This window comes from Dendrobates tinctorius, unplaced genomic scaffold (assembly GCF_039654945.1).
Source record: "Dendrobates tinctorius isolate UK_male_01 unplaced genomic scaffold, ASM3965494v1 ptg000020l, whole genome shotgun sequence".
NCBI classification, from domain to species: Eukaryota; Metazoa; Chordata; class Amphibia; order Anura; family Dendrobatidae; genus Dendrobates; species Dendrobates tinctorius.
The window spans coordinates 3,284,665-3,295,120 of NW_027361688.1; the positions used below are offsets into that span (position 1 = coordinate 3,284,665).

The following is a 10,456-nucleotide window of genomic DNA, read 5'->3' on the forward strand; positions in this document are numbered from 1 at the left end:
CCTATATACGTTCCGCACTTATCGCTGAGCAGGAACCTAATTGTTGCCAGACCGTAGAAATAGGCCCTACATAGGAAGGAAACAAGGTGTGCGCTAGTCATTCCCTACTAAATCTAAAGACAGAGAGGGTAGACAAATGTGGGGGAAACACTTAGCTTGAGAAGACCACAGAGATGTGTGGTGTAATGACCACTGTGTCCACTAGGGGGCGCTGTGTGGATGTCCCAAGAGAGAGGATGAGTGGCAGAATACGGAGTGGCCGTGGTGTGTCTCAAAGTGCGTGGCTTTGAGATGAAGGCTTGGTTATGTGCTGATCAGCAGAGCTGATCTTTCGTGCCTATGTGTTAGGGAGAAGCCATCAGGCAGCTGGAGAGATGGGCGGGTTCTAGCTGCCCACAAACCCACCCAGGGGTGTGTCTGATAACACCTATAGTAAAAGGCTATGTGAGTAGTTGAAGGACCTGTGATGAGGTCATAGCCATGTGACCCAGTGGGCGTGGCTACGGACCATATAACGTAGCCAGGATAGGTCACAAGGAGTGAATGCTGGGACCAGGTTGGTCCAGTTTGGAAGGTCCCGTGAGGAGAAGGATCTCTCACTATCAGCCTGTGGAGCGGCTGGGCGTGTGCAAGGGCGATGTGTGCCGGAGAGCTCCCTGGAGGGAACTAACATAAAACGTCCTGATATGCCACATAAGGAACCCTGACGGGTGAGATAACACTGGGGCTGAATCGCCTGTTTAATGGACGCTATGCTGGTGATATGAAGCTGTTGTACATTGCTGCTGTGGTTTATGAAGGTGAATAAACCGCATGGACTGCTATGTTTTTATGGAAAACCTGGTGCCGGATGTGTTTTGTTCGCTGCCAAGCGAGTTATCCCCTACTAGATGACAGCGCTACCTCACAATTGGTGGAGAAGCTATGGGCAATGGTGTAGCCTTTTTGCTGGGAGCAACGGATAAGGACGGCAAAATTCGGTGGCAAAGAGCAACGCTGAGCCAGGAGGGCTGACGGTTGTGGAAGCCGTGTGATACGCTGCTGACTGGCCATGTGTGAGCAAAGCCTGTGACGGCCTGCAAGTAGGGAAGCCACTGTTCGGCTGTGGTTTTGGAAAACCGTGGGGCGGCCTAGTGAGTAAGGCACTGTCCGGATCGGTGAGCTCAGTGTGGCCGCTTCCCCAGGAGAAAGAGACTGGTGATTGCTAGGGTGCCTCTGCGGAGAAGAGGTACCCGAGGACCTGTGTGGGCAACACAGGAGAAACGGACTGGTGTTCATGTGGTACTGACCTGGGTCAATGAGTAAAACGGTGACCCGTGTGGCCGACACAGGTATCGGACAGGTGTTCGTGTGGTACTGACCTGGGTCAGTGAGGAAGACAGTGATCCTGGAGTCTTCAGTGAGGAAAGGTCCTGGAGGGTCAGCCCTGGGAGCAGAGTCGGATCCCAGGAGCATGTGGTGTGACCTTGGACCTGGTGAGGCGCGAGTGTAGGGCAGTCTCAGGTGGAGACAGATGTCCTGAAGAGCACCCGCCGAGCCCCTGGACCTGGTGAGGCCGGTGTGTGGGGAGACCCTGGGAGGAGGGTCGCTCCCTGAATCGCACCTGGTGCGCCCTGTGTGTTGGACGGTCTCAGGTGGAGACAGGAGCGTCCTGAATAGCACACAGTCAGGACACGTGAGTTTTTGAGTTTTTTTGTGGTGTGTTTTTTCTTCTTTTTTCTCGACTCAGCCTGCGGTGGCTCAGTGGGAGTCAAGAAGGTGACAAGCGGCTTGATGTGGCTCAGTGGGGCCACGAAGGTGACAAGCGGCTTCCGGTGGATCGGCGGGTCCACGAAGACGGCGCAGCAGGAGCTTCAGTGAGTCCAGCCGCTGTGTGTGTGAACAGCAGCCTGTGGTGCCGGTGATCGGTGACAGCAGGAGCTGTGGTGGTGCCAACAAAGACTTGTGGGGTATCGTAAGAGACAAACTGTGTGGTTTGAACTGTGGTCTGAGAAGACTGGTATAACAGACATGGGGAGATCCCGAAAGGGGGTGGAGTCCCAACAGGGGGCGGTGACCCAAATCGGGGTGGTAGCCCAAAAGGGGGTGGAGTCCCAAATTGGGGTGGTAACCAAAAAAGAAGTGGAGTCCCAAAAGGGGGTGGAGTCCCAAATTGGGGTGGTATCCCAAAAGGTGGTGGAGTCCCAGAGGGGGGCGGTGACCCAATTTGGGTTGGTGGTCCAGAAAGGGGCCGAGTGTGAAGAAATGGCAGCACTGGTTGGCTCAGTGGGTATGTCTGGGAAACCGCAGTGTGCGTGTATGTCGTTTCCAGAATGTGGGTTATACTTTCCGGAGCATGACGGACCGCAAGTGTGTACTGTGATGCTGCAGCGGGAAGGAATCTCGGGACGGTTGGACTCCAAGAGTCAGGTGACTCTGGTAGGAACTCCTCTCACTTTCTGTCTGACTGAGAAAATGGCCCAGGTTCGCTGTAAACATGGGGTCACGGTGAACTATGTGCTAGACAGAGTGGTGTTTGAGGGGCCCGGAGGCAGTGAGTGCCAAGGTGGCGGGATACCACCAGACTTAGTGTATACCTTGGAGGGGGGCCGGGATTTTGTCACGTTGGATGACCTATGGTACGAGGATGGAGACGTTCCTACTGTTGGACTAACCAATACAAAGACGCTGACGCCTCCTAACGTGGACAGGCCAGACGTAGGGGTGACCAGAGAAAGAATTGCGTTAGATGAATTTACTGACCTGACGTCACCTGAAGGGTACCACAGTGTGAATGAGAATGGGGTGGTAAACAAAAAGAGCGGAGCTGACACACGGATTGAGAGTGTCTTGGGGGTTCACCGTACGATGGGGTGTGACTGTCACGTGTTGTTGCCAGTAGCCACCACTAGGACAGAATCTAGTGCTGTGCTGACTGAAACTCGTGACAAAGCTGACGCTGACCTAGTGGGTAAGACCACGGAAGTAGTCACACGGTTAGTGAGTAACTGGAGGGATGACTTAATCTCTGGGGGTGACTGTGGCTCTGTGAAAGAAAGAGAGCACAGAATAGCAGGGCTAGAGAAAGAAGTCTCTGAGCTCAAAGGTCACATGGTAACGTGGCAAGGACTGAATAAGGCCCTCAGAGAAGAGGTGGATGAATATGTTAAACGAGAAAGAATCCTGAGACAAACGGCCGAGCACAGGGTCGAGGAGCTCAAGGAAGAGATCTTGGAGCTCAGAGGTCACCTGTCCACCTGGCAAAGTGTGAACAAGAACCTCAAGGAAGAGATGGAGGAACTCAGAGGAGTAGTAAAAAGTCTTCTGTGGGAGAAATTGGACGAAGACTTACCGCGGGTGAACGTGAGTGATAATAAGACAGAACTGCCAGTAGCCATAGTGGCCAAGGGTCATGAAGTGATCCAATCGTGTGAAGTTGATGAGTTAAGAACTGAAGAAGACAGTCACCCGGTCGGGTCAACTGTAGTGAGGGAAGTGTCTGTGGTAAGGCCAGAGCCGCCTGGCCTGGAAGAGAGCAAGACCACGTCCTTCAAGACTGTGATTGACGTTCCAGAAGACATGCAAGATGCCTGTGCGGAGGAAGGTATACATGAGGCTTTCAAAGAGGCGGTCAAGGCGTGTGAGGTGCACTGGGTACCTGAGACTCAGCAGTTAGTGATAATATCCGCCAGAGAAGATACAGCAAACCGGGTAGCTGTCCTGAAAGAGATGCATTTGCAGTGTCTCCACGTCAAACAGTTGGTCAGGCAGAGTAATGTGAAAGCTGCTCGACGCCTGGGGTTAGCCAAAGAGGCTATGGATCGGAGGGGTTTGCGGAAAGAGGTGGTTCCGGTACCCAAAGCTCTGATTGGGAGAATCATTGGAAGATCCGGGAAGGTAATGCAAGACCTTGTGAATATCTCCGGTGTGGTGAGAGTGAGGATCCCTCATGATGATGAAGACCAGATATCCAGTGAAGTGGGTAGGATTCCCATCATGGTGGTTGGCTCCATGGAGAGCCTGAGAGACTTTCGGATGCTCGTAGAGTATTGAGTGGGGTACCTGCAAGAGATTGAGCAATTGAGGCAGGACCGCCGGCGAATTAATAAAGAAGTACGGAATACCAGGTGGCAGCCGCCTGCAACTCAACAAGATGTAAGGACCCGAAGAGTTCCGCCAAGAAGTGACAGGGCAGATGGCCGAAGAATGTCAGCAAGTGGTAGTTCGACTGGCAGGATGACGGTGAGGGACCGTAGTTCCTGTGAGATGCTGAATGAGTCAGACTCAGGCCAGACAGTAGAGCCGATTAGGACTGATGACCGTACCAACCGGGAGAGCCGGTCAGTGGGAGAACGGTCAGGTGACGAAGCGCACTCTAGGAGGGTGGTGACTAAACAGTGTCTGATGACGCAGACAGACTGCAAATGGAGGGTCAAAGACAATGACCGATATTCTGACCGCTTGGGGTGGGGGAGGCCTAATGCAGAGATGAGGCCGTATGACAGATGGAGACGGTTCTCTCGACCTGTGGGGCAAGGTGTAATGTGTGCCCGGTCTCAAGATCCTGGTGTAAGATTGTGTGTTCAACCCCACAAGTTTGAACAGAGGGGCGGGGTATGTGGTGTAATGACCACTGTGTCCACTAGGGGGCGCTGTGTGGATGTCCCAAGAGAGAGGATGAGTGGCAGAATACGGAGTGGCCGTGGTGTGTCTCAAAGTGGGTGGCTTTGAGATGAAGGCTTGGTTATGTGCTGATCAGCAGAGCTGATCTTTCGTGCCTATGTGTTAGGGAGAAGCCATCAGGCAGCTGGAGAGATGGGCGGGTTCTATCTGCCCACAAACCCACCCAGGGGTGTGTCTGATAACACCTATAGTAAAAGGCTATGTGAGTAGTTGAAGGACCTGTGATGAGGTCATAGCCATGTGACCCAGTGGGCGTGGCTACGGACCATAAAACGTAGCCAGGGTAGGTCACAAGGAGTGAATGCTGGGACCAGGTTGGTCCAGTTTGGAAGGTCCCGTGAGGAGAGGGATCTCCTCACTATCAGCCTGTGGAGCGGCTGGGCGTGTGCAAGGGCGATGTGTGCCGGAGAGCTCCCTGGAGGGAACTAACATAAAACGTCCTGATAAGCCGCATAAGGAACCCTGACGGGTGAGATAACACTGGGGCTGAATCGCCTGTTTAATGGACGCTATGCTGGTGATATGAAGCTGTTGTACATTGCTGCTGTGGTTTATGAGGGTGAATAAACCGCATAGACTGCTATGTTTTTATGGAAAACCTGGTGCCGGATGTGTTTTGTTCGCTGCCAAGCGAGTGATCCCCTACTAGATGACAGCGCTACCTCACAGATATCACACCAGCAATCCTCCAAGGGTCCACAGGGAAGACACTAACCAACTGCTAGAACTTCCAAAAAGACTGAGCCAAGTATGCGCTAATACCTGAACCATGCTGCAGCAATTGAATGTATTTAAAACCTTCAGCACAGGTGTGTGATTAGCAGCAGAAGGTGGAGGTAGCTATTGGGTCCTAGAGGGAGAAGGATATCGCTCCATAACAGAGATGCAAAAAACAAGAGTGTTCTTGAGCTAAACGCAAAGACCTTCTACAGCCGGATCCAGGATGACTGTCACACCTGACACACCCGTGACAGCAGTATTATAGCTAGCGGAGTGTCATCCCTCATTTCACAAAATGGGTATGAACCAACAGGGACACGTCTATATATCAGTCTTGATCTTATTTTGGCTACAGGCCTATTACATAATACGTATACTTTCCCCACTATTTTCTATTTGTCTTGGAGGTTTACATACTGTAAGCACTACACAATTTTATTATTAAAATCCCCATGTGATATGATGTGACTGTACATGCTGCTTTCCACCTGATCCTACCTCTGTATTGTCTCTATTACTGATCTATATATATTATTGTGGTAATATGTACTAATATTCTATTTATAATCATGTAATAAACATACCTTTTATATACAGTATTACATGTTTGGACATATTGCGCCATTTTTTATTATGGTATATTTTGGTGTTTGTTTTTCAAGTAGTTTTATTCTTGCACATATGAGCACTGCAGTATTACAGTAGTTATATTCTTCTACATGGGGGCAGTATTATAGTAGATATATTCTTGTACATAGGGGCGGTATTATAGCAGTTATATTCTTGTACATAGGGGGCAGTATTATAGTAGTTATATTATTGCACATAGGAGCAGTATTATAGTAGTTATATTCTTGTACATAGGAGCAGAATTATAGTAGTTATATTCTTGTATATAGGGGCGGTATTATAGTAGTTATATTCTTGTACATAGGGGGCAGTATTATAGTAGTTATATTCTTGTACATAGGGGGCAGTATTATAGTAGTTATATTATTGCACATAGGAGCAGTATTATAGTAGTTATATTCTTGTACATAGGAGCAGAATTATAGTAGTTATATTCTTGTATATAGGGGCGGTATTATAGTAGTTATATTCTTGCACATAGGGGGCAGTATTATAGTAGTTATATTCTTGTACATAGGAGCAGTATTATAGCAGTTATATTCTTGTAGATAGGGGGCAGTATTATAGTAGTTATATTCTTGTACATAGGAGCAGTATTATAGTAGTTATATTCTTGTACATAGAGGGCAGTATTATAGTAGTTATATTCTTGTACATAGGGGCAGTATTATAGTAGTTATATTCTTGTACATAGGGGGCAGTATTATAGTAGTTATATTCTTGTACATAGGAGCAGTATTATAGTAGTTATATTCTTGTACATAGGAGCAGTATTATAGTAGTTATATTATTGCACATAGGAGCAGTATTATAGTAGTTATATTCTTGTACATAGGAGCAGAATTATAGTAGTTATATTCTTGTATATAGGGGCGGTATTATAGTAGTTATATTCTTGTACATAGGGGGCAGTATTATAGTAGTTATATTCTTGTACATAGGGGGCAGTATTATAGTAGTTATATTATTGCACATAGGAGCAGTATTATAGTAGTTATATTCTTGTACATAGGGGGCAGTATTATAGTAGTTATATTATTGCACATAGGAGCAGTATTATAGTAGTTATATTCTTGTACATAGGAGCAGAATTATAGTAGTTATATTCTTGTATATAGGGGCGGTATTATAGTAGTTATATTCTTGTACATAGGGGGCAGTATTATAGTAGTTATATTCTTGTACATAGGGGGCAGTATTATAGTAGTTATATTATTGCACATAGGAGCAGTATTATAGTAGTTATATTCTTGTACATAGGAGCAGAATTATAGTAGTTATATTCTTGTATATAGGGGCGGTATTATAGTAGTTATATTCTTGCACATAGGGGGCAGTATTATAGTAGTTATATTCTTGTACATAGGAGCAGTATTATAGCAGTTATATTCTTGTAGATAGGGGGCAGTATTATAGTAGTTATATTCTTGTACATAGGAGCAGTATTATAGTAGTTATATTCTTGTACATAGAGGGCAGTATTATAGTAGTTATATTCTTGTACATAGGGGCAGTATTATAGTAGTTATATTCTTGTACATAGGGGGCAGTATTATAGTAGTTATATTCTTGTACATAGGAGCAGTATTATAGTAGTTATATTCTTGTACATAGGAGCAGTATTATAGTAGTTATATTCTTGTACATAGGGGCAGTATTATAGCAGTTATATTCTTGTACATAGGGGGCAGTATTATAGCAGTTATATTCTTGCACATAGGAGCAGTATTATAGTAGTTATATTCTTGTACATAGGAGCAGTATTATAGTAGTTATATTCTTGTACATAGGAGCAGTATTATAGTAGTTATATTCTTGTACATAGGGGCAGTATTATAGCAGTTATATTCTTGTACATAGGGGGCAGTATTATAGCAGTTATATTCTTGCACATAGGAGCAGTATTATAGTAGTTATATTCTTGTATATAGGGGCAGTATTATAGTAGATATATTCTTGTACATAGGGGTCAGTATTATAGTAGGTATATTCTTGTACATAGGGGGCAGTATTATAGTAGTTATATTCTTGTACATAGGGGCAGTATTATAGTAGTTATATTCTTGTACCAATATCCTTGTTCTTACCAGTCCTCTATTCTGCTGGACCCCAGTACACTGTATCCGACCAGTACGATATCATGAGATTTGCAGAACTCCAGTAATTTGCTCTGATTAAGGAATATGTTACATTCTACCTGTGCAGAGATATAATGGTTCATTACTATATATATCAGTGCGGATAATATGCAATTTTTTAAAGAACATTTCACTCTAAACAACTTTTTGATGGTAGAATATTACAACTTGGCTCCTTTTTTTTCCCACAAACAGCGCCACAACTGTCTATGGGTTATATCTGGTATTACAGCTCCATTAATGTGAAAGGAGCTGTACTGCAATACCACACACATCCTGTAAGGAAGATTGGCACTTTTTCTCATTTTTTATCTGTGATTGATCCTTTCTGGTCGGTGACATGTACCTGGTTGCACACTGGTTTGTACTTGAGTCCTGGCATGTTGAGAATCAGCTCCAGTTGCCGACGGTTAAAATTGGAGACTCCGATGGATCGGACGAGGCCGGCGTCTCTGCACGCTTCCATAGCCTAGAGGTTATGGTAAGATAATCAGGGAGATGCTCCATCCGAACATGGGAATCTTACCCCGTATGGAGGAGGAGAAGTCATTCTCCCTGGTGTCACCCATAATCTTACATATAATTTACCTTCCATGTTTCTCGGATATCTGTGTTATGGAAAACCAATTTCCCATTTTCATCTGTGGGAAAGGGATCATCTCCGGGCTGGATGGAGATGAAAAAAAGAATTCACATATAATGTCTTCTGCTCTGATCTGATTGGAAGCCACGATCGATCCCACACACATATCCACCAACCTTAAATTCCACAGGGTTGTGGATCAGGAAGAGATCCATGTAATCCAGCTGCAGAGCCTTCAGAGATTTCTCCAGCCCGAGTCGCACCCTCTCGGGAGTGTGGTTATTTCCCCAAAGCTACAAAATATATTAAAAACCTGTAACAATTCGTCATCGCCACCTAGTGGCCATGTTAATGTGAAAAGAATATTTTGATTGGTCACCTTCCCAGTGTAAAATATGTCTTCCCTCTTCACAGTCCCATCCGCAATCTTTGATCTAATGCCTTGGCCGACCTGGACCTCATTCCCATATGCAATAGCCCCGTCGATGTGGCGGTATCCGACGTCAATGGCCACCTTGGTGCTCTCATCAGCCTGTTCTTTGGTGTACTTAGTCTAATAAGATGCAATTTTTATAAATCTCATTATTTCCCAAAGGGGTAAATGAAACACGGAGTGATGACATGGTGTCTCAAATAGAGAAAAATTGTGGTGGTGAGAGACCGGCAGTAATGCCACTTTGCTTTGGATTCAGTGGAGCAGTCACAACTTTATGTCTGATGCACTCACCGTGTCCGCCCCAGTGCCAAATCCGATCACTGGCATTTTATTCCCATCGTTCAGCACCACGTAGGAGTCCGGATTCAGAGCCATGGTGTAATGTGTCCCAGTGTCTCGCAGAGCACAAGGTGCTGCCTGTATTTTGTCTAGTCCTTCCCCTACCGTACAGCCCGTCCGATAGGTTAGTGAATGCGGACGCCTATTCGGCAGGGATTCTGCAGCGTCATTGCTCAGTAGCTACATAGACATATGTGATGGGAAAAATGAAAGGTGAAGTCACGGGGAAACTGCAGAACGCTGTGTATTCCTGATTGTTTCTTCAGAAGTAAGCAAGAAAGAAAAAAAATCATAAAGCATGAAAGAATCTGCCCTTAAAGGGGAAAAGTTCCCTCCTGATCCCATGTAAGCATCAAACTGTAACAACATGATCCAGAGTGTCAATCAGACCAGATCACCAACCGGGATAAGGGTCGATCAGAAAGGATAAACATTAATGATCCCGAGTGTCAATCATAATAATCATGATCCAGAGAGTCGGTCAGACTGATTCAAAATTTGTAATCCCTACTGTGAGATCAGACAGGATTAACAATCATGATTTTGAGAATTGATCAGACCAGATCAATGTTGATGTTTCCGATGGTTGATCAAATTGGATCAACATCTATAATCCTGAGTGTTAATAATAATATTCATGATCCGAGATAGGGCCGCCATCAGGGAATTACTGCCCTGACTGGCATATGGGGCCCGGAGAGCAGAGGGGGCCCGCATCGTCGGGCCCGGTCCGCTCTCTGCTCACCAGGCCCCTACCGGCAGGTAATCTGGGCGAACGTGAATAGTTAACAGCTGCCAGCCAATCGGAGGCTGGCAGCTGAAGTCAGCCGCAGCGCGCACCTCGCCTGTGTCTGACGTCAGTGTCAGTCGCCGGCTAGAGCATGCTGCAGCGTGGAGGAACGGAGGGAGCCTTGCCCGCCGCTGGACTGCGGCCAGGTAAAGATAACT

The 10,456-nt window shown here is 46.3% G+C and overlaps 1 pseudogene; it reads right to left on the reverse strand.

The window, feature by feature from the left end:
- Window positions 1-9,678, reverse strand: part of LOC141083299 (aldo-keto reductase family 1 member C1-like) — a 43,972-nt pseudogene extending 34,294 nt beyond the window's left edge.
- Window positions 9,679-10,456: the final 778 nt, after the last annotated feature.